Genomic DNA, 25,021 nt, shown 5'->3' on the forward strand with positions numbered 1-25,021 from the left:
ATAGTGGAAAAATATATACCGAAGAAGAAAAGTAAACATCATTCAGCATACCAAGAGACAGAAGGATCTTGTTCCAGAAAATCAGAAAGTGGAAAAAAGGTCTTGCAAAAGAAAAAAAATGCATGGAAAGTTATAGAACTAAAAAGTAAGATAGAAATGCAGAACAAAAGATTATACAATCAAAAGAAAATGAAAAACGGGACTTGGAAGAAAAAAAAACCCTATTAAATATCAAGCAAAACCCCAAGCTATTATACTCATATGCGAAGAAGATGAATAAAAGAAGAATAGAAATAGGCCCTCTGAGAATTGAAGGGAGATTAACGAATGAAAAAAAAGGAAACTTTGCAACATACTGGTCAGAACGATATAAGAGAGAATTCACCCCTAGAATAGATAATGAGATAATGATATAGAAGTAAGGGATGAAAACAAAATAGTGAATATTTAGCTGAAAATAGATATTAATGAAGCTGATATTGGTGCAGGCTATTAATGAAATTAAAAATGGAGCTGCTGCAGGGCCGGATGGAATCTGCTATTTTGTTAAAGAAAGTAGTTCATCTATCGCAAGCCACTTGCAATATTATTAAGACAAAGTGTAGATCAGGCAAGATTTATGATGAGCACAAATTAGCATATATTTACCCTACTTTCAAAAGTGGATCAAGACTAGAGGCAAGTAATTATAGGCCTGTGAGTCTAACATCACATATTATGAAAGTGTATGAAAGGGTAATGAAGAAAAAATATTATGAAAACATTTAATAAAAAATAATTTGTTTAATAAAGGACAACATGGTTTCGTACCCGGAAAAAAAGTACACAAACCCAACTGTTAGTCCACCGTGAGAACATATTCAAAAATATGAAAAGCGGAAATGAAAACAGATGTGGTTTATTTAGACTTTGCAAAAGCTTTTGATAAAGTAGACCCATAATATATTAGCGAAGAAAATTAGAAAACACAATATCGTGGATAAAGTAGGAAGATGGTTAAAAGAATTTTTACACAACAGAAAACAGATAGTTATGCAAACGACGAGAAATCGGACGAAGTCAAGGTAATATCGGTGTGCCGCAAGGTACGGTGTTAGCTGCAATACTGTTTGTTATTATGATTGAAGACATAGACAATAATGTGAAGGATTCGGTAGTGAGTAGTTTCGCAGATGACACAAGAATAAGTAGAGAAATTACTTGTGATGAAGATAGGAACGCTCTACAAAGAGACCTTAACAAAGTATATGATTGGGCAGAGGAAATAGGATGGTATTTAACTCTGATAAATTTGAATCAATAAATATGGAGACAGAGAAAGAAGCTATATGCATATAAGGGACCTAATAATGAGACCATCACAAATAAGGAAGCAGTAAAGACCTTGGTGTGATGATGAATAGGAACATGTTATGCAATGATCAAATAGCAACTCTGTTGGCAAAATGTAAAGCAAAAATGGGAATGTTGTTACGGCACTTCAAAAACAAGAAAAGCTGAACACATGATTATGCTTTATAAAACATATGTTCGTAGTCCACTTGAATATTGCAATATGATATGGTACCCACACTATCAAAAGGATATTGCACAAATAGAGAGTGTACAAAGGTCCTTTACAGCTAGAATAGAAGAAGATAAGGACCTAGACTACTGGGAAAGACTACAATTCTTAAAATTATATAGTCTAGAAAGGAGAAGAGAACGCTACATGATAATTCAGGCATGGAAACACGATAGAAGGAATAGCAGAAAATATCATGGAACTAAAAATATCAGAAAGAGCAAGCAGAGGTAGATTAATAGTGCCCAAAAACTATACAGGAAAAATAAGGAAAGCACACAGGACATTAATCCACTACGCACCGCATCGATAATGCAGCGTCTATTCAATGCGTTGCCAGCTCATCTGAGGAATATATCAGGAGTGAGCGTAGATGTGTTTAAGAATAAGCTCGACAAATATCTAAACTGCATCCCAGACCATCCAAGATTGGAAGATGCAAAATATACCGGAAGATGTACTAGCAACTCTCTGGTAGACATTAGAGGTGCCTCACACTGAGGGACCTGGGGCAACCCGAACAAGATGTAAGGTCTGTAAGGTAAGATCTACCACTGGGATATTGTGATCCCCTATTTGTGGTAGAATCCAAGTCGGATCCTGTTAGAGGGACCTTGTCCGCTTACCTAACAGATCCTTACCACTACCTCTGCAAGGAGCCAAAACCCACCAGACCACCTAACCAAAATACAAAGGGTTAATATTACGACAAAAAGGTGCCTCCTGCAACCTCTTTCAGACAACCAAAAAACACCAATATAAAATATAGGGTAACATATAAAAATTTACACAGGATAAGTTTCAGCTCCCATGCCCAGCACCGAATCCGCCGATACGAAAGGACCCAAGGCGAAGCATTTATCATATGTGATTTTACATCACGTAGGTAGTGGTTTGCGAAAAACCGATTGGCATCTCCAAAAAGTCGCCTCCATCAAGTTCCGCACAGACATATTTTTTCTGAATGCAAGCGAAGTTGCAATGGCTCTCACCTCGTGAGCTTTCACTTTCAGTAGTCTAAAATGTTCTTCCTTACAGGCAACATGTGCCTCTGTAATAAGGCTTCTCAGAAAAAAGGAAAGAGCATTCTTCGACATGGTCGAGTGGGGTCCTTTACGGAGCACCAAAGCACATCTTGATTAGCCTTAAGTTGTTCCTTCCTCTTAAGGAAATACTTCATAATTCTCATAGGGCAAAGAGTTCTTTCAGGCTCTTCCCCTACTAGAAAAGATAAACTACGAACTTCAAAGCTCCTGGGCCAAGGGCGTGATGGGTTTCATTCTTTGCAAGGAAACTTGGAAGAAACGAACACACCATAGAATCTTCCTTAAACCCTACATTGCCCTCAAATAGCTTGGAGCTCACTCACTCTCTTAGCTGTAGCTAGGGCCAAAAGGAAGATAGCCTTCTTCGTCAGATCCTTGAAAGAGGCTAAGCCAGGAGGTTCGAATCTAGACGATCCAAGGAATTGTAGAACTATGTCTAGATTCCAGTTCGGTACTACATGAGGACGCTTAATGGTTTCAAATGATCTAATAAGATCATGCAGGTCCTTATCATCGGATATATTTAAGCCTCTATGCCGAAATACCGCCGCCAACATACTGCGGTATCCCTTAATAGTTGACACAACAAGATGACATTCTTCTTTGAGGAAAATAAGGAAATCCGCAATTTCGGGTCACAGAGGTACTGGAAGAGAAAATGTTCTTCCTCTTGCACCAACGTCTGAAGACATCCCACTTTGACTGGTATACACGCAAGGTGGAAGGTCTCCTCGCTCTTGCGATTGCTTTAGCAGCTGTTGCTGAAAAGCCTTTCGCTCTGACCAAACTTTGGACAGTCTGAAGCCAGTCAGACTGAGAGCGAGGAGATTTTTGTGGTACCTGTCGAAGTGGGGTTGTCTGAGTAGATCGCTCCTTAGCGGGAGCGATCTTGGAAGGTCCACCAACCATTCTAGTACCTCTGTGAACCATTCTTGGCCGGCCAAAAGGGAAGCGATTAAGGTCATTCTCGTTGAATCGGACTCTACGAACTTCTTGATGGTTAGCCCCAGGATCTTGAAGGGGGAAAAAACGCGTAGACGTCGAGTCCGCTCCAGTCTAGAAGAAGAGCATCTATTGCTAATGCTTCTGGATCCGATATGGAGAGCAGTAAGGATCCAGCCTCTTGTTCTTTGACGTGGCAAAGAGGCTATGTGTGGCTGCCCCATAAACTTCCACAGGCTCTGGCATACATCCAGATGAAGGGTCCACTCTGTGGGAAGGACCTGATCTTTCCTGCTGAGAGATCTGCTCTTACATTCCTTTCTCCCTGCACGAACCTGGTGAGAAGCTTGATCCTCTTTCTTCTGCCCACAGAAGAAGGTCTCTTGCTGTCTCGTACAGGGAGAAGGAACAATGCGTTCCCCCCCCTGTTTTTCCTGATGTATGCCAGAGCTGTTAGTGTTGTCCGCGTTGACTTGCACTACCGATCTTCTGACTTTGGGCTCGAAAGCCTCAGAGCCAACCACACAGCCATCAACTCCTTTCTGTTGATGTGCCAGGCTACCTGGTCCCCACCCAGGTACCTGACACTTCGCTGGTTCCCAGAGTTGCCCCCACCCCGTGTCCGACGCGTCGGAGAACACCAGGTTGGGGGTCTGGGATTGAAGAGACAGTCCCTTCGCAAAGAGTGGGATCTGTCCACCAACATAGATGTTTCTTGACGTCCTGGGATAACGACAGGCGAGAACGTCAAATCCTGAGAACGACGACTCCAATTCGATGAAGAAAGAATTGGAGCGGTCTCAGGTGCAACCTTCTAGGGAAACTAATTGCTCCAGCGAGGAGAGCGTCCCCAGCAGACTCATCCACTCCTCACGTGCATACTTCTTTCCCTAAGAAGGTTGTTACTCTCTCGAATCCTCGGCTATCCTTTCCTGAGCGGGAGGGAAAAGCCCGAAAACTCAGAGAGTTCATCTGTATCCCGAGATACACACACTCTTGCTCGGGAATTAGTGACGACTTCTTGAAAATTGACGAGAAGTCCCAATGCCTTCGTCAATTCTAGAGTTACTTGTAAGTCCTTCAAACAACGATCTTCTGAATTGGCCCTTATTAGCCAATCGTCGAGGTACATGGATATCCTCACCCCTTTCAAATGAAGCCATTAAGCCACATTCCTCAAAATCCCCGTGAACACTTGAGGGGCCGTCGAGAGGCCGAAACACAGAGCCCTGAACTGAAAAATTTTCCCCCCCATCATGAATCTGAGAAACTTCCTCGAGGAAGGATGGATCGGTACGTGGAAGTAAGCGTCCTGTAAATCCAAGGAAACCATCCAGTCCCCTGGACGAAGTGCTGCCAGCACTGATGAAGGCGTTTCCATCGTGAACTTCTTCTTTCTACGAAGAAGTTCAGGGCGCTTACGTCCAACACCGGTCTCCATCCCCTGAGGACTTCGGAACTAGGAAAAGGCGGTGTAGAAGCCCGATGAATGATGGTCTGTCACTAGTTCGATAGCCCCCTTCTCCAGCATCTGATCTACTGCTAGATGGAGAGCTTGATTCATGATGGGGGTCTCTGTACTAGGCCGTCAGTTCCCTTGGGATGGTCGTCAAGGGAAGGTCTTTCGACGAAAGGGATGAGGTAACCTCTCCTCAAAATAGAAAGGGTCCAAGGATCCGCCCCTTTTTGGGCCCAGACTTCTGCAAACTCTAAGAGTCTGGCGACCCACCGTTGTTTGAAGGACTTGCAAGTTATTTGGGGGCTTTAAACAGACTTGGCGAAAGTCTTACCCTTCTTGAAGGTCTACGACCTCTAAACGTAGAGGTTCTTGATGAAGACGCCCCTCGAAAGGGTTCTCGAACACTTGCCTTTCCTTCTTAGCCTTGGTAGGGAAGGAAGGGCGAGTTTGTTTTCTTGCTGACTGTGCCAAAAGATCCTGGGTGGCTTTAGCCGAAAGTGATCTCGAAATGTCCTGCACTAGATGTTTAGGGAACAAAACTGAGCAGACAGAGGAGCAACAGCAAAGAAGACCTCTGGGCATGGGAGACAGACTTCGTAAGAAGGAACAATAAACAGACCTCTTCTTCACGATCCCGGCCCCATACAGGGAGGCGATTTCACTCGCTCCGTCTCTACCAACTTGTCCATACAAGACAAAACACACATGAGATCTTCTGGCGAAAAATGACTCTGGCACTTCAATTTTCTTGGCTAGGACCCCAACGACCAATCAAGGAAGTTAAATACTTCTAGCACTCTAAAACATGCCTTTTAGCATGTGATCCAATTCATTCATTGCCCAAGTCGTCTTAGCAGAGTTAAGGGCAGTTCTCCTTGTCGAATCTACCAGCGCCGAAAAATCCGAATCAACGATGACGGTAGACCCAATCCTAAGGACTCCTGTTTCGTACCAGAAACCAGCGCGTCCTGATAACTTCGAAGGAGGAAAAAGCGAACATCGTTTTTTTTTCCCCACTTCTTCTTTGGAAGCCATCCAGGAACCAAAACTCCTCAGTGCCTTCTTTCATTGAAAGAGTTGGCTTCATCCTCACACAAGAAGAACTCTTCGCTGTCTTCGCCGTTGAAAAAAGTGAGTGAGGAGGAGCCGTAGGAGTAAGGGAATCCCACAAAAACTTGCAAAAGTAGCTCTGTAAGCTTCTTGTAAGAAGACACAGCAGCAGAAGTTGTTTCGGTTCCTCATTCGAACCTTCTAGGACGTCTTGTCGAGGCGAGCGCGGAAGATCCTTAGGTGACGAAGGGATCCTAGTAGGAGTTGAGCGAGAGGTTGGAGAAACGCCCTCTCTTAGAAGAGTTCACATCCACTGGAGAACGATGAGAAGATCTGGGTTGTCTACGATGAGGCTCCCTCTTCGAGGTAGACGGAATCTCAGCCGAAGGAGAGGTATGGGCTCCTACTCCGAGAATCCTTGGAAAACATCCCACAGGGCCCCCCCCCGCTTACGAGGAGGCGAGCGCCTACTAGACTCTTTGCGCCTATCCTGAGGCGAGCGGCTGCCAGGAGAAGAGCGCCTATCGGGAGCAGAGCGCTTGCGCGGCTGCCAGGAGAAGAGCGCCTATCGGGAGCAGAGAGCTTGCGCGGCTCTCCATACCTGTCCAGATGAGTACGATCAACAGAAGTTCGACTGGAAGGCGAAATGCGCTTACTAGGAGAAGGCTGCTTGCGAGACTCTTGACGTCTAACAAGAGGGTAACATTCAGGAGAAGGGCGCGCTTAAAGCTAACGAGCGCCTACCTGGAGAAGGGCTGCTTCCGAGATTCCTGGTGCCTACCAAGAGACGAACGGTCAGGAAGTAGTGCGCCTAGAAGCGGGAGAGCGCCTACAAGGAGAGAAGGGCACTTGAAAGACTCTTGTTGTCTGCCCCGAGGAGAATAATCAGGAGTATGACGCCTTAAAAGAGACGAGCGCCTACTAGGAGATCGATGTGCAGTAGGCTCTTGGCGCCTACCTTGCGGGGAGCGGCTAACAGCAGGCCGTCTATCATGCACACGACTCCTACCAGACTCTTGACGCCTGTCAGGAGAGAAGTCACGATCCGACACTCGAGGAGAGTGACATCTAGAAGAAGAACGCCTACTTGTATAAGGGCGCCTTCTAGGATCTTGAGGCTGCTGAGGAGAAGTCTCACGCGAGGGAGTTAAAGAAATTGCGTGATGAGCAGGTGCAGTGCGCTTACCGGAAGCGGGAATCCAATCTGGAGAAAAAACTTCTTTCTCCATAGAGCGTCCTACCGATGTTTGGCCCCTTGAAGTCGAAAGAGAGCCAGCGAGAGCGAGGGCGCTCACGTGAGCCCCTACCTTCATACGAAACCTCCCCATATGAAGGAGAACGCCTAAAAAGAGGAGAACGATCCTCTGAAGAGCGGCGCCTAGATCTCTTGATCGGAAGAGAAATGTCCTTCTTCCTACGTGATCTAACTGCTAGAGAGTCTACTAGCGCCGTGATCTGAGCTTGAAGTCCCGCGAGTACTCTCATAGGAGAATCTTGTTGTTCTTCCCTGGGAAGCAGGCGCCGAACGCGAGCGGAGCGCGAGAAGAAGAACGATCACAGGATTTCTTGGGTTTCTTCGCCTCCACCGACGATTCTTCCGGGAAAACCTCCGGACTAGAAGCCCAAAGGGAACAGCAGGGAGCCTTGCCAAGCCCTCTTCAACGGGCGCGACGCATCCGGGGAGTTCCAACCTCTCTTCGGAGAGGGAGAAGACGAACGAAGAGGAGGAAAAGGCATTGGCGTAGGAGCTCCTTCTTGTAGCGATCCGAGGCAGCCTGGGAGCGTACTTCAGGATCTGCCGAGGGGACGCCTGACCGGTGGGTGTTCTCCCTAGCCCTCTTGCGGCTTTCGACTTTCCTACTCCACTGGAACTGGGAGTCTGGAAAGAGGTCTAGGCCTAGAGGCACTAAGGAGCCAGTCAGACGCACCCTCAACACTGGGGACACTGCACTGATCACTAACACTCTCCTTACCTTCCAACTGACGAATCTTCTGATCCATAGAAAGAATCGTGGCTCTCAGAGCTGCCGCCTCCGAAGGCGAATCTTCGGCTTCGGTGCGGGGAGCAGGGGCTGCAACTTGGGAAGAAGGTTCTAATTCTACGTTAGTATTAGGATCCACATCCAACTCACTCATTCTAGATCTACTAGAAACTTCTAGAGGAAGCCTTACGCACTCTATCACGTTCCAACTTCCTAACATAAGAAGAGAGAGCCTTATATTCTTCTTCATCAATCCCTTACATTCACTACAAGGGTTAGCAAAAGAACATTCATTCCCCCCCCCCCCCATGCATTTCATGCAAACCGTGTGAGAGTCTACCGAAGCTTTCGGCAACCTCACCTTACATCCTTCATTCACGCAAACCCTAAACAAAACCAAAGTTTTAACTACTGAATCTAGGTCAGACATCGTTAAAGAAAATCAAAATCAAAATCAAACCAGTCGACAATCAGCGTATGCCAAGCCAAACAAAGCGAATACGTCACCAAAAGAAGTCCAAATTAACTCCAGGCAAGCGAGAATCGAAAAACTATCGAGAGGAACCGACAACAGTTGTTATCGTTCCCGCGACAGAGAAAAATCTGACAAGCAAACGGGAGTGGTTCGTACATCCGCCACCCAGCGGCGGGTAAGGTAGACCACCTGACCTACCTGTCGCGTGTGCCGCGAGATTTGAAATTCTGTCGGGAACGTCGGAGACTATAGCTAAGTATATATCTGCCAGGTAAGTTCATGTACAAAAACATAGTTTTTCTTTTTATGGGTCCTACAGATCTTGTTGAACTAGCTCCCATTAGGGTAGGGACTTTCCCTTAAATGTACATATTCTCAACAGTTTATATAAATTAGTTTGTTGCAGTGATAAGGCTGTAATTTTTGAATGAGCTTTTTAATAGTATTTTGTAGTGTAAGCATAGGTACTTTTATGTAGACATTTAGGTTACTTGAGGGCTTCGTTTAATTAGTTTAATACTACAGGAATATTTCGGGAAAACAGGTACTTTCATGTGTACATTCCAAGATAGGAAATATGTTCAATAATCTTATTTATATAAACTTATGATTATGTGAAGTCTCTTAACTTACAAAGTTTGCCATGGAAATAATGCATCTTACTGAACATTAAACTAATTCAAATTTAATATTTCAAGTAAATGCTGACTATCTGTTCAGAAGCATTATCATCCTGGTATCTACATATATAAAAAACTGCTGACATCTGAAGTTTTCTAGTTGGGATTATATTTTAAGGGGATTATGATATCGTTAATGGAATTGCATGTGGGGCCAGACAGTTTGCCTACTGGACATTTTTATTTTATTAAATCAAACCTGAAACTAAAAAATCAATCTAGTTAGTAATTCTATAAGTGAGCAATGCCACAAAGATATTAAAGAACTGGGATAGTATCGTACTTCTCCACTGGTTGACTGACATTTACATTTTCATGGTTAGTGGCAAGCCAACTGCAGTTTTGTCAACCAATAAGGAATTCGTTGTCGGCTTGTTCTACATGCAATCGGTCTATAAGTTGACACAGAGTTGGGTTTTTAATGGTGACACCTGAGCCAAAGGCTGTCAGCCTTCTACAGTTGTTTGTGCAAGGCAAATCCTTTCAAGCTCTTTCATGGACATTTCAAAGTTGTTTAAAAAAAGCAGGCCATCGTCTTCGTCCTTGTTGCACATTCCCAATCCACGTAGCCTTGAAATAGGTTATTAGTCTTCTAGGTTCTCGTTCATTTCCTCATCCACAGCAGTTACGTCTCTAACATCTTGTAGGGAACACAAATGCAAGTGCTTGAAATTATTCAATCAGCATTGCATTTTTGGGGACATGTAGCATACCAGCTGGGAAGCCCCTGGGCTTGAATTCTTTGCCACAGACATTACCCAAAGTGGAACGGACAACCACTGATTTTACTGTGCAAAATGTCTTTTGACAAAATTCACTGCTCTCAAAATTTAGTAGCATCAGGAATTCAGTTTAAATTTCTTTCATAGCATCAGGAATTCAGTTTAAATTTCTTTCATTCTTGAGGAAAAGTCCATATTGCATCATAGGTTGCTTCATTCTTATGCTCTGTGACAACACCAATGGCACTGTTCTTGGTTCAGTTAGCATGGCATGGATAGTGCACAGCTGGAAACTGTCTGGGGCCAAATCAAATGTTCTATCTCAAAAGAAGTTAATTTGCTTTCAAGGACAACAAGGCATTTTGCAGGTGTCATAATCACAACTTCAAGGTTTATCATCCTCGTTTGACCAAAAAGGTGCTCCTTTTGTTGTTACTTTTTATCCTTTCGTCGTTATTTTTGAGTTCGTCAGTGATTATATTTCCATCTGGTGACAGCTACTGTATTAGGTAGGGCTCCGTAGTGTCCATATGAAAATGCATTGTTGCATTTTGTACATGATAGAGTGCACTCTTCTGATGACATTCTTTTCTTGATTGTATCAACTGTCCTTAGGGCAGTAAGTCTGGCAGTGCTCGGAGGATGGCCATTTTCCATGGTAAGTCCTTCTATTATGTCGTTTTTTGTCTTCAAGGATGCATTGCACTGTTTTCTCTTCTCACATCATCACCAGTGTGTGTAGCTTCCAATCGTTCTGTTAATAACATACACATGACCTTGGTGTTGCTGATTTCTGCCTCGTCACAAATGACAAAGTCCATTTCGTTTGGGATCTGTGAAAATAATTCATCATAAGAAAACAATGATGCAACAATGTCATTCAATTCTTTTGTTTGAATCTAAGTGGATCTGAAAGAATTTAAAAAAAAAAAATTCTATTGTAACAGACAATTGTCAAAAATAAGGTAAATATACCACTTCTTACTAGCTGTAGGGACTCACTAAGTTGATAATGATCAAGAAAACCCTCAGTATTCATAAAACAGTTTAACAACTGTTTCATACTCTACTGAGGGTTTTCTTGATCATTATCAACCTAGACAGTGTCCCTTCAGCTAATAAGAAGTGGTATATTTACCTAATTTTCGACATGTGTATGTTATAATGGAAAAAATTATATATGTACTGGTATTTATATTCCTTTAGATCACCTTTGTATAAACATAATTAAAAATTTTGTTTTTAATTGCATTTATTTATCCGTAATTTACCAGTTGGTTGCCCTCACTGCCAAGTTGCCTATATAGGAAGTACTACGAACAATTCGCTGGTAGACAAACTGAACAATAGGCCCGTAAGCAAGTACTACCAACAATTCACTAGTAGGCAAACAATAGTTTGTAAGCAAACTGTCCACATGTAAACTCGGGCGTCGCTGCAAGTGTTGGAATTAATAGTAAACTCATACTGAAGGTGACCCTTTAAGAATAATTTTTTGACATGGGTTTTATGCCATAAATACAAGCGCTATTTAGTTTTCTGTTGTCAAGCAAGGTTTCACGTAGGTTTCACGGAAATAAAGGAGCATCCGATTATTTGGCAGTCTTATTTCCACACTATATTGGACATTATTTGGTTTTACAAAATTGCTTGAAATCATATAGCCCTTCATAATCACAAATTATTTAATATAGTGGGTGCCACAGCAATAAAAAAAATTTACTACTGTATACCATTATTATTGTCAAATTAAATTTTAGTCTCCCCTGTACCGCTTTAGTTTGACACATCTTGGGGCTATATTATGGTAGTAATACACAAATGCCTACTTGAAAACAAAAACCTCAAAATTATGACAATATACATAATTGGGATGAAGAATGAGAGATTAAAAAGATGAAATAACTAAATTTCTGGAAAAAAAATGTTTTCTAAATGGAAGTAACAGATTTCACAACTAAATCATTTAATAACTAAATAGAAATACATAGATTTCATAATTACAGCACTTTCTGATAAAAAACCTGAATAAAAAGGTAACATATACAGCAAGCTAAAATAAATCTTGACACACTTTCAGCCTTGGTTTCAAAGTCAGCCTCATCTTACAGCAAGGGGGGGGGGGGGGGGGGGGAAGTGGTCATGAAAAAAACCAAAACATGGAAAGAATTATCTTAAATAAAAGTTATCACAATGGTAGCAGGTAGGGAGTACAATGACAAATTGAAAATGCAATGTACAGTATGTACTGGTGGCAGCTGGAAAAACACAAGAACTAAACAACGGGATGAGATACACACAAACACTGTTTTAAGCAGGAGATATACAGATAATTAAAACTGGGACATAAAATTAACATTGCAGAATGCAAAGTCCAGCAATATGAAAAAATGATGCAAATCTGGACATCAAAGGTGCCTAAAATGATCTATAAAATGTAAAAGTTGTACAAAACTGACACAGGACTGGGGATAGTAAGCACAATTAAGGATCAAGTGGATTATTAAATCTTGCAGATACAAAAATTTGACAGAAGAGTAGGAAACACTGAACGTCAATGAAAAGAGCAGCTCCAAGGTGTTCACTGTGTAGATCAGTATTTAACAGTTAAATTTTTTTCTTTAAGAAATGATGGCCCTGACGCAGTCTCTTAAGGAAGAGGTGACTGCAGATTGACCAAATAACCTCTTGCTACAGCAAAGAGAAGCAGCAATTGAAATAGCATGACAGGCACGTGCTCACGCAAATGCTCAAAGCAATTCATTCATGACTATACAGATCAAAATGAGGAACCCTATATAAGCACGAAGTTAATTAGTGAAATATATGAAATTCTGGCACAGACCTAAAAGGAGATGAAGCAAACTAACTCGTTTGAATGAAATTAAAAATTTTCTATTTGACGAGAGACGGTATCTGACAGAATTCCAAAGGGAATGATGCACTTGAGCCAGTGAGGTAAGGTATCATTTGAAAATAAGTGAGTAAATGTATGAAGTCAAACAGTAACACTATTGTGATTCTGATTTATGAAAGTTTGGTCTAGCACCAACTCAGCATAAATAGGTTTCACGGTTACATTAGAGTAAATGGTTCTATGCAATGGGTTCACATCAAGGATTAGTATCAAGACTATAAATGACAGAGTTAGAGCAACAATTTGAAAAAAATATCATGGTTCGGCAAAACTTTGAGCATAAAATTTAACATGTTAAAAATATAGTTAAGAGGGGTAAAATATTTAAAAAGGATTAACTAGACAGGATAGAGGTACAATATGGAACAAGCAAATTTCAATGAGAAAAATTGTTTCCTCAAAGAAATGGAGATACTACTGAAGCACTGTGACATGAACCATGTGTTAAGAGTAAGTTTGTAAAAGGTATAATCATTCTTGACTTACACTGCACAGTTGGAAAAGCCAAATGCAGATGTTACGGCGAGTCTTTGATATATCAAGAGGAATAATTATGATGAGTACAAATGGTATGCAAAGTAGACAGATTTCTCAAATTTGACAAAATGATCAATCAATCAAAGCAACTAAATAATCAGAGAGAGATCCTGAAAGAGACAATAGGTTACAAGAGAGGAGAGAGATTCATTTGAACTGCAGGAGAATTTGCAACCTGTGGAGATGTTGCATCAGTAAATCTTACCCTAACTGTAGTTCTAAGTGATAATTGAAAGGTGCAAGCCCTTGCATTTTTAGATGTCATTACATTGGTGTCTAAGGGCACAATGACAGAAAAGAAAGACATGTCAAGGAGAAAATCACACACTTCCCAAACAGTGATGGGCAACACAAAGTGGGGATATATCAACTTTCTTCACCACCTTACTTTATTAAAACTTCACTCTCACATTGACACATTGCACTAAATTAACAAAGACAGACCTTGATATAACACCAAAAACATTATTAATAAAACCAAATATCTACTTACCTCCAGCTATGAGAACAATAATCCAAAAGAGACGAGTGTAAATGGATGAGAAAAGTCAATTCACAAGCACCACCTGAAGAAAATGTCAACATATCAACATGAAGGAATCCAGGAAAGTTGGGGAAATTAAAATAGTTTCAAACATGACCCTGCAAATTGGGAAAATCCAGGACACAAATCTCAGTCCTATCCCTTTCAGCAAGTTCATCTGAGTAAGAGGGTTTGCAACACTGAATTTAATTCTCAAGTCTTTGGAGAGAAAATTACTTTTTCAATCTTTTATCACTGGAGACTGAAGGGAAGGGAATGCCTCCCATTTGGGGAGGAGACTGTATTCCCAGTGGTTATGGTGAAAGGAAAAAGTACAGTGCTGGCTTCTTCATTAAAGATTTTCTCTTGTTCAAGGTTATCTTCAATACATACATGCTAATATATTGAGAGTAAAAGTTACCAGGATAGATATCTATGTATATGCCAATTCTAAGAACCCATACTGTGACACTACAATTTTGTTCTTGGGCATCAGCAAGAGCAGTTCTCATGATGGCTAGGTAAGCTGGGCAGAGATTTCACAGTTGTTGCAAGGAAGAAATTGCAATAGATAAAAAATGGGAGTGAAAGAATAGACATAGGGTTACATGATTTAATGTGAAATACTTTTTATTTTGTATAAACAAACCCGCACCTAGTGGCTAAGTAACCAGTTATGAGCAGACAAACCAAACTCCTATATGAACACTACAAAGTGATGGTACCGATGGCCTCCAACTGCTAGAGGGAACCCCATCTTTTCTGTCAAAAGTTGTCCTTCCTGAAATCTCTCTGCAGATAAGAAAGGAGTAGTAATACTACAAAGGGGGTTTAATAATGAGAATCAAGTTTACAGATATCTGCTAGAATTAAAGTAACAACAGCTATATTGGATGTACTAATCATAGAAGTTATAGCCTTGGATGTCCTGTCAGTATCCTCATTAGTTCACTTACTTAATACCCATATTAATGTACACTTGAATATTTCCATTTTCAAAACATGATTTTATGATTACATCAATACACTTCTTTTCTATTCCTCACGAAAAATGGTTCTTCAGTAAGACCACTAACCTGTCGAATTCTTAGTTTCTTCATAGGATTTGCCAAAATGTTTTTTATTACACAAGACTAAAACAGAAACTAGGAATCAAACTCAGCTAGATTTGGAACCATGACTCATCCTAAAAAATAACTTATGAATGCCTAGGCAGCTGCCCCTGCTACACAACATTTAAATGGTAAGATATGTAATCTCAATGGCCATGCTGATACTATATGGAAAATTTGAGATTATAAATAAAAAATTAATATGTACACTGGAAATCACAGGAAAGGCCAATGCAGTACATATTCTTGTAGGAAGGTCAAGAAATGGGCCGTAGATTAAGACAAACAGTACGTATAGGGAATTAGTCAGGAAATGCAAGTCAGAGAAGTACTATGTGGGGAAGTCATTGCCACGTTAGCTACATCATAAAATGAAAATAACAGTTTTAAATCATATTTACCTATATTGATACTGCCCTCTCTAAAAAGGTCCAATGGTGTACCATAGGGCTGTATAGCAGACAACTGCGGATCTCATTTAATATTTCTGAAAGCAAAATCTGTTGTCAACATTAAATTCACTAAAACTTGTATATTAATTAAATATTAAGAGCTTATGAAACTTAACATTTACATGTCAAGAGAGATTTAGGTACAAACTCCTTACATTTCCCTTTACCTAATGTTGGTTACATCAGACAAAACCTTGTTCTGAATAGTTATCATTAAAACAAAGAAAGAGTTCAGATTGACAAAATGGTCCCTTGGAAAAAGTCAAAACCTCTGCTGTCAAGCACTCATAATGTAATTTCCTTCAGACACATGTGGATCTCACATGAGGGGATAAGATGCATCCAGTAATACAATATTTGTCTACATCAAATTACAATTTTTTTTATTTTGACTGCTTTCATATTATTTAAAAACAATCATACTTTTTTTGTGATGAATTACTACTTGGTAAGAAAAGATACCTGGTATTGTAGATCAATGTACATCTGTAATTTCTATGCAGACCACTTTCGCATACCCTTTGTAATTTACTCGTGGAGCTGTGATGAAGACACTGATTCATAAAGTATCCCAGGAAAACAACAACTCAATGCAATTGTCTCTCAGACATGGAAATCAGATATCAATTTTCTTTCCTCCTTATCAAAGTTAAATCCAGTGCTAACTTACGCTATTAGGTCCTAAATTTGAATCTTGATAAGTTTTTATGTGTGAAGCCTTGACAAAGCTTGATATCCTGGTCTCAGTATTCTGACAGCACCTACAAAGCAACTCTTCTACATTATCCCTAAGATTCACATAGTTTACTGGATAATGTAAAGAGCCTCCTTGACTGTCTCACATTAACCTATTCTTCTCCATGGCTGATAAGACCTGAACACAAACCAAACATCATTTCAACTGAGGAACGTTACTGCCACACAGAAGCAAATATAAAATTATAACCAGTAGTGAAGACCCTCCTGTATTAAAAACAGCCTCAACCATGTTTTGTCTAAACAACACATAACATCTAGTAAACCCTATACACTGAAGTTCTCATTCATTAATGAGAATTATTACACTAGAGTATCACTAATAGACAAAATGAAAAGATAAACAAATTTCTTGTAAAGTCAAATCTTCTAACAACAGTAAATATGTATATTGGTTATACATGGATATGCATATTGTATGTGTAGTTTGCTGCTATGTGAAAATTGCTGGTCACCACTATTTGAAATTATTATTGGAAAAGATTGTTATTACAGATCACACTGAAGTATGTTATGCACACCATCAAGGGATGGCTAATTTGGCCGGTATGAGAAGGAAGATCCCCACATAAAAGAAAATGTTCATATTGTACTTACTTAGGGAACCTTTCTGGAACTTCCATTGGCCCTCCCTATCTGACCACTTGGGCACCAGGGCCAACACTGTGCAGAAACATTCCAAGTTAGTACCTTTGCCCATAAAGTTTGGACACTCATGCCAGTTCTATGGCTGAATAACAGGACAATTGAATGTAAAATCAGTATCCCTGCCTTGTAAAATATCATGTCATCAAAACTTGCATATGGTGATGGGCTACAATAAAGCTGAGAAGCCAATAGTAAAATAACAGAAGTTCTTGGAGTCACTGGATCAGACAAAATAATATTAGTATTACTTAATCCAATATAAGTTGTGTTTTGTCATCTAAAAAGTGGTGGAAAGAAAGCAATTTGTAGTACATAGTTCCTTACAAAACAGAAAAGCAGCTAAGTTGTCCCAAATTAAATAAAACTATTCACTTGATCATCAAAGGTTGTGTACATGCATAGAAAAAGTAGGGTTTGCCCTGAGAGCAGCAGCTTTTTTTTTTTTTTTTTTTTTTTTTTTTTTTGCATTGGCAAATTACAATCACTTTCAATTTTTATTCGGAAACATCAATGCTGTCCATCTGTCATTTCAAACTTACAGTGCTAACAAAGAACTCCCACCAATAAATTGTGATGAATTTGTAAGTTTAACCTCAATTTCGCAGATAAATTAAGTATATGCATATTGCCCACAAAGAGTGTAGAGTTCATTAAATATTTGGATCACACGTAGTTGTTAGGTGCTTACAGTGGCAGATGCATGTTGCAGTCAGTCAAGTCCAGTACCTATTCAGAACAAGGAAAATGTCCTCACATAGGTGAGCCACATGAGTTTTGGTATGTACCTACTGTGGCAACAAATAGTAAAATGAAAAGAAAAAAAATCTCTTAGATATCGATCTCTCTTGAGGGACTCCTAGCTGTTTATAGTATAAGACAATTCTTTTCATTTATTGTTATGTACTGTACTTTAGAAAACACAAGACCCAATTAAGAAGGAAAAACTTATATCTAATCAAATGACTACAGACAAGTAGACTAATTCCTACTGAGGGATGTGCATTGACATTTTAAAAATAAAAAAAAATAAAAAAAAGACTGGCAGGAATGGTCATGTTGTGGGAGCCAATGAGAGCAAGTTTGGTAAATGGTTCTCAGTGGAACCGCTCAAGGTACATGAGAAAAATTTTTCAAAAGTGGTTCCCAATCATAAGGCCAAGGCTAATGCCAGTGTTGCCTGCCTATGTGCATCCATGAACCACTATCTACTCGAATGTTAAGAGTCATACAGCACTGTTCAGAATTATTTCTTGAGGCAGATCTGAACTTTGTCAGTCCAGACAACCCTAATGTATACACCAAATCTTTTGAGTTGCAGCGTTTCTTGTAAATTTCACTGCTACTGAAAAAAGTATTATACCCACAGGGGTCAGTACTAAGTACATAGTACTAAGTACATTCTTCTTGTTCTTAGAATTAATTGTACCAGTAAAGTAACACATTCCAGCCATTTTCAGCACTTAGGCTAGATATATCAACCCGATTTGCAGAATATCTTAGCATAGGACCCCCAATTAACCTAGGCTAGCTTTGGCATTCCTACTTTCAAAAATTCTCCCTCTTCTCTTCTATAATGGACTCAATTTCTTCTTAAATTTACCCAGAAGATTAAGTTTCTCCCTAGGTACCTATTTCAATTTTAACACTCCATGCATGATGCATCTCCCTTATAAGTATGGATTAGGATATAAATACCCAGTAGTACTTACAGTGGTTGTGGGCCGGCCCACCATGCTTTGTCATAAGGCAGTCTATTCGGGCAGTCCTCTGCTCCATAAACACTAAATGAAATGCCAACAGATGGCATTATCACTAACAACAATTCAACAATAGACCACTAATCATCATGTGGGGAAAATACTACGCACATATTCAACGATAGTGAAGGGTCGAAGACTTACCTAAAGGACTACACCAGTACACCACTCACTCTGATATCCTGGTCCCTAAGGCAGAAAACGGGGCGGGAGAAACTAACTCAGCCAGGTATAACTATGATGAGTTTGGTAAGTTACTATTGAGATACCTAAATTGTTACATACCTACTGATTATTGTCAAGTCATCAACAGTTTGCGACAGTTACAAAACCGTTTCGTGGCTACCCAAAATAAGAACACTGGGTACCTCAAAGGTGAGATTCACTTAAATTTACGTATTACCAGCCGCCCCCCACCCCCCAAAAAACACTCCATCCCCAACTACATGATATAAATACGGAAATGTACTGATGCCAACCGTCCTTGATACCAACAAGCTTCAGGTAAGATTCCAATGCAGCGCGAGGTACATAGCATGACTCGAGATTATAGATTCCCATTCGGTTTTGAATACCTGCTATTAAAAAGAAATGCGACTAATTTAAGATATGGTAGTAAACAATTCTTTTACTCACCTGGTTGTTTCATTTCATTAGAAATTTCTGTTCACATCATATCCATCACATCTGTGTCTTTATACTATTTATTTCTTGCAATATGTCTGTAGTATGCGTCCTAGTTGGACCAGTCTTAAATCTTCCGTGTTCGGACATACAACACTCAGCCAATCACCTGTTTTTAACACATTACAATGACATTTCAATAATATACACTAGTTAGGGATCTAATTCATACTCATTTTCTTTAATGTCAAAACCACTAAGAAAATACTCGAAAATTTAGTGGCTAACTTTTCTAGTGGTACTGTTCTTCCATCGTGTTTGTTCGCTACTGCTATAAAAAAAGCTGTTATTTTACTTTAAAGCTGTAGGTTTATTTGCTAACAAACCTGGTAAATGAAATACCAGTAACCTTTTACGTAGCTCTACCGTTTCTGACATTCGTTTCGTTAGTAAGTACTTTTAGATATAATGCACCCTACCATTATGTTCTACAATTCAGGTGACCAACGTGGGAAAGGGGGGTTTCTGGATAGGATAAAAACACAATATGAACGAAATACGAGGACCTTAATCTCACTGATAATTCTCATTCGGATTAAGATAGTTTGTGGAACATTTTCTAACTACCTACTATAGATACCTAATTATGCACTAGAGAAAGGACCTGGTATCTCTGGTTAAGTATGGTTGATTAGGTCATTTGCTACCAAAACTAAAGTCAGAAACGTCCGAACACATTACTACATAGGACAATTATATGAAACTTGGTTTGCAATAGTAGCAGTAGCAGAATAGGCTAGGCACGCACCCATTGATTTTATTTGTACTCCGTTTTCTGAGTTTGAACGTCCACAGAAAACGAAGTTCTTATAGCATCTAACTATTCTATTGAAATGCAATTCTGAGTCGTTTATGTATGTAGTCTATGTATGCCAAAGATGAATGATATTAATTGCTTTAGAACTTCTTTAAATACCGTAAACTCTTATCCCGTTGTCCAGTTATTGCAATTAATCTCTTAGTTGGTTTTACAATGATATTTTATAGTATTTGATAACTCGATCAAGAAGTAAAAGCTATCTTTGTAGTTAACGCTGCTTAATTTGGCAGTCGCACCTGCCTGGTATCGCCAGTTAGTGCAGTTCCTCGCACCTCGCAGCTGGAAATTATATATCCTGCATCTCCTGCGATAGGGGTTCCATCCAGGTTGCACGGAAGGCATCCGGGACCGTTTCGAGATCGGAGGCAAATATTTACCAGGCATAATGTGCCATCATCTGTGGTGGTTGTCACCAGAGGGATTTCTCTCTGGTCAGAGCATGGTTATTTCAAGGTTTTCATGTTGAAGTTAATAATGGATTTCCGCATTAATACATGATAAGCATGTGCAGTTATTTAAATTCAACAATTTTAAAGAAATTAAAGTGGAAAGTACAACAAATTGTATTTTTATGGCACATGCACGTACTTAAGATGAAACTTTTTAGATGAAATTGATTCAAAAATCGTTAAGAATGAAAAAAAAATGGCTAGAGTTCTAATGCATGTTTTTTTTTTTTTTTTTTTTTTTTTTTTTTTTTTTTTTTTTTTTTTTTTTTTTACGTCCATATTTCATACATCCTTTCTTCGTAAGCTGATGCCAGATAGCGGATAGCGTTCCCCTACAGCATGTCAGTAATCAGTGTTCACGAATTACTGCAACATTTTGATAAGAAAGCGGTAAATTAAAGACAGCATTTCTATATCGAAGGTCATTAAAATAGAAGTTACATTACTTTTATGCATGCTAGGTATTGTGCATCTTAATGGTCAAGGAATCAAGAAATTCGTTGACATTCTTGTGTGTATTAACTGATACCTATCATGCCGAGTTTAAGGGAACACATGTAAGAAAGTTGGTGAGTGAAACCTTCAATAAATTGGACAATTTTACAAATCTGGCACAATGTTTAAAAAATTAAATCCATCTAACCTTGGAGGTATGTGAAAAACCCCAAAATGTAAAGGAATTGGTTTTGCCATATTCCTTTGCAGAATAAGCGTAATCATTTGCTATCAGAAGTCCAAATGAATACCTTACGAAGATCTGTTGACTGCCCTTTAGTTATTTCAAGTCAGACTTTGGCTCAATGCTTTCGTAATATTATCAACTGTTTGTGAACATTGTACGATGAACCGAGTTAAAACTTGGGTTATGGAATATCGTTTTTGCTTAAAATTTGATGGCAATTCAACCGTAAATATCCTATGACCGCTCATGTGACAGAACCCAAGCTCGTAAGCCTATGAAGCCTCAGTGCCCAGCCAACGGTCTTGACCATACATGTTGCTTCATTCATTTCTCGATATGTGGTTCAGATCCCACAAAACGCTGTAGGTCCCGTTGCTAAGTAACTAATAGGCTCCTAGTAACGTAAATAAAAATCCAACGCTTCGGGCCAGTGGTCTGGTTAAACTAAAATATACTTCGTGCAATATCCTGCCAACTAATGATTAATTGGAACATTTCTTCACTTTTACTCGTGTTAAGTTTTCCTGTAATTAAATACATCGAATTTGTACGCCATCAACGGATTTACTAGTTTATGCTAGTACTGGATGTACTGACACGTTTATCATTAATGCAATGATTTAGAATTATATACAAAATTTAGTGCAAACTAAAATGTCTTATACACAAAAGCCTGCGTATTGTACATGGTATGTATTAAATTCACAATTCTAAATGGTTCAATTTTTGTGCACGAGCAAGCTGACAGTCACGGTCCTGTATCACAACGTTAAGTAAGAATTGTTATTTCACACTGTAATCGCTAAAAATACGTAATTGTTACCTGAAAGCTGTAGGATGTCCAGTCCCAGCAAAGCCCCATGCTGACTTGAGATCTTGACTGGAATCTGCTCTCTCCTTGTGGTCATTCCACACTCCCGGAGATCCTATGTGTCACTGCGTCGGATACCTCTGATCTTGGTGCGACCCCCTCAGATTTCTCAACGGGTGTTGATCAGAAGCCTCTAGTCCATACATATTCAAGATACCTAACACTTATGCATTTGCCGGTACTTCAAAAGTAGATATTCTTTGCAGTAGTAGCTATTCTTTGCGCAAGCCATTGGTTCGCGGGCTGTCATCACGGGGAGTGTAGTAGTTGGCCGTGGTCGTACTCCTGGTCACCGAAATCGCACTGAAACCAATTTCCGTAACTGATTTATATTTTATCACTGCTTGAGCAGATTCGCTTTTTGGTTCCCCGTAGCAATTTGGCACTTATCCTGATTGACTGCCATCATCGTCGGAAATCATCACTGAAAAAAAAAAAATATAAACACATTTTATCAAATAGCGACACTGGAAATTTTGAGTTCATATTTCATTTTCTCGAATATAGAACATCATGAACTGCATGACTCGGCACCCTTTCTATTTCTGGTTGTTAAAAGTTTCATTCAAATTGATAGACATATCACGTATACTCAGTAAACTTGCGTATGATGTGATTTTTTCAGAAGACGAAAATGTACGTAAAATCACTTGCTGAATTATATATATATATATATATATATATATATATATAATATATATATATATATATATATATATATATATATATATTATATATATATATATATATTATCAAGTTGACTCAAAATTGCATACTATCATATTGAAATCTAATACAAACATGCATCTATTCAAGATTTAGAAAAAATATAATTTTCTTTCCTACGCCGATAGCATTAATTTTCATAGTAATTCATCTCTCGTAAATCACAAGAACCTGGTTGGACAGCTTCGTCTAGACTCCATTATATCACGTCTGGACCATCCTCATCGTCTCTCTCTCTCTCTCTCTCTCTCTCTCTCTCTCTCTCTCTCTCTCTCTCTCTCCACCAAGGGTACGTCAACTCTAAAAATCCCATTTCCTGGCCTTTTACATCTTTTTCCTGCTCCAAAAATAGTGATATAAAGAATTGCTTTTGGCTACAGCCTTCAAATACCATTGGATGCTATGATGTACAGTCTAGACGTTGGAATAGAAGCTGAGACCGGTTTTAGCCCCGTTTAAATTTCAGCAGAATCACAGATACAAAAATGACGCACAGTACCAATAGATATTACCAAAATTCTGTCTTCCTTTGAATTCTCCGTATATGAAGTTACAAAACGTTCTACTTGAAGACTGCGTATTTTACATTAGCATTATATAGTTGTGCTGAACAAGATCGAGTTGAAAATGTTATACTTCAATAGGGCAACATAAATACTGACACGAATTTCGAATCGTTGGTCGGTTGAACGATATAACCTCTGTTTATTTTAGCCAATAGGTATGAAATCACTTTACTTTAAATGAGCAGCCCAAAGTGACTAATAATAAACACAATCAAAATGAATAAATCAGCTTTCTTATTCTCTCGTAATATATTTCTGTCATTACCATTATCATATATTCATCATAATCAGTAAGCAATTCAGCACTTCACGCATGCATATCTACTACAAGAACTACACGAACCTATGTAGAAACTTGTAGACTGTCTTATGCAGAATATCATAAGGAAGATATTCTATTACTCTACAAGAGAAAAAAATTTAAAAAAATTAAACTTAGAAACGGTTAATATGCACAATTCTTACCAATGTAGTAATTCTGCCAAAACTTCTTGGGTGAATTAGGATAGGAAATTATTTGGAGAGAGAGAGAGAGAGAGATGAGAGAGAGAGAGAGAGAGAGAGAGAGAGAGAGAGAGATTCAAAATATAATTTAACTGAAAGTAATTTGTAAATATAAAAACATATATATTGTGCCAATACCAGGCAATATCAGGGAGAGAGAGAGAGAGAGAGAGAGAGATAGGACAATTGACCATTAGATAGCGAAAAGTTCATCTCACTCATTAAGCAGTTAAAAAAAACGTACGAAATCCAAGATTCAGTAATAACAGTTCAAGAGCTCAACACACACACACACACACACAAAGAAGTTAGGCATTTTATCAATGAACTTCCTCTTGGCGACGAATATTAATTGAAGCAATCCAGTCTTAAAATGCCCACACTCTGAAAAATAAAACATAACGTCTCATGATGGCTTTGTGTCCGAGCGAATCGAGTCAAAAGACAAATTACAAACTTTTGCCTGTGAGTCTGAAATGAAGTAATCGAATTAGCAAGATCCATTCTCGATATTAAAACCTAATTACAGGACGCGCATCGTCCAATAGCTTCTGCTGATAGTCGCAAAGCCAAGAGCATGACCAATTCATCCATTTTTTTTTTTTTTTTTGTTTTTTTTTTTTTTTTTTTTGGGGGGGGCGGTTCTTTGTTCTTTGTATTTTGCGATATGGCTCATTTAAAGCATCAGTATGACAAAAAAGAAGAAATTATTGTCTCCAAGAGTAAAAATGGTAAAAAGATTTTAATGTCTTCCCCCTTTCTTATAGGTAAAAGTAAAGAAAACGGGGCTAGCCACCTAAACCCCTTCATCTCTCCTTGGCCGGAGGAATATTATATAATGTAAGAGGAATAAGTCAGAGGAAACTATACGAATGGAGGATAAGAACACTAATCTATCAGCTTTCCAGAATAGGTGGTGGTTGCCACAGACTAAAGCAGCAATCCACGACTCCCTTACTTTTATTTTTCCTTTTATATCATATGTCTACCCGTTTTTCATTCCTTTTTCCATTCGTCTCTCTTTCTCACTTCCGCAGCTCTTATCTAATTTGCTTTCACAGATGAACATCTGAGAGGGCGGTGGGTGGCATCTAGCA

The 25,021-nt window shown here is 39.2% G+C and overlaps 1 long non-coding RNA gene across 2 annotated transcripts; it reads right to left on the reverse strand.

Annotated features, from left to right (window-relative positions):
* Positions 1-8,888: 8,888 nt before the first annotated feature.
* LOC135198359 (uncharacterized) lies at positions 8,889-22,544 on the reverse strand. 2 transcript variants are annotated; one of them, XR_010310769.1, is made up of 5 exons: positions 22,081-22,544; positions 19,259-19,415; positions 15,411-15,496; positions 13,868-13,940; positions 8,889-10,753 (listed from the first exon to the last, which is right to left on the reverse strand). It is a non-coding gene; the product is annotated as an uncharacterized LOC135198359 (long non-coding RNA). The 2 variants fall into 2 exon arrangements; XR_010310770.1 differs by lacking the exons at positions 19,259-19,415; positions 22,081-22,544 and adding an exon at positions 18,767-18,901 and having other exon boundaries at positions 8,890-10,753.
* Positions 22,545-25,021: the final 2,477 nt, after the last annotated feature.

This window comes from Macrobrachium nipponense, chromosome 22 (genome assembly GCF_015104395.2).
Source record: "Macrobrachium nipponense isolate FS-2020 chromosome 22, ASM1510439v2, whole genome shotgun sequence".
Taxonomy (NCBI): domain Eukaryota; kingdom Metazoa; phylum Arthropoda; class Malacostraca; order Decapoda; family Palaemonidae; genus Macrobrachium; species Macrobrachium nipponense.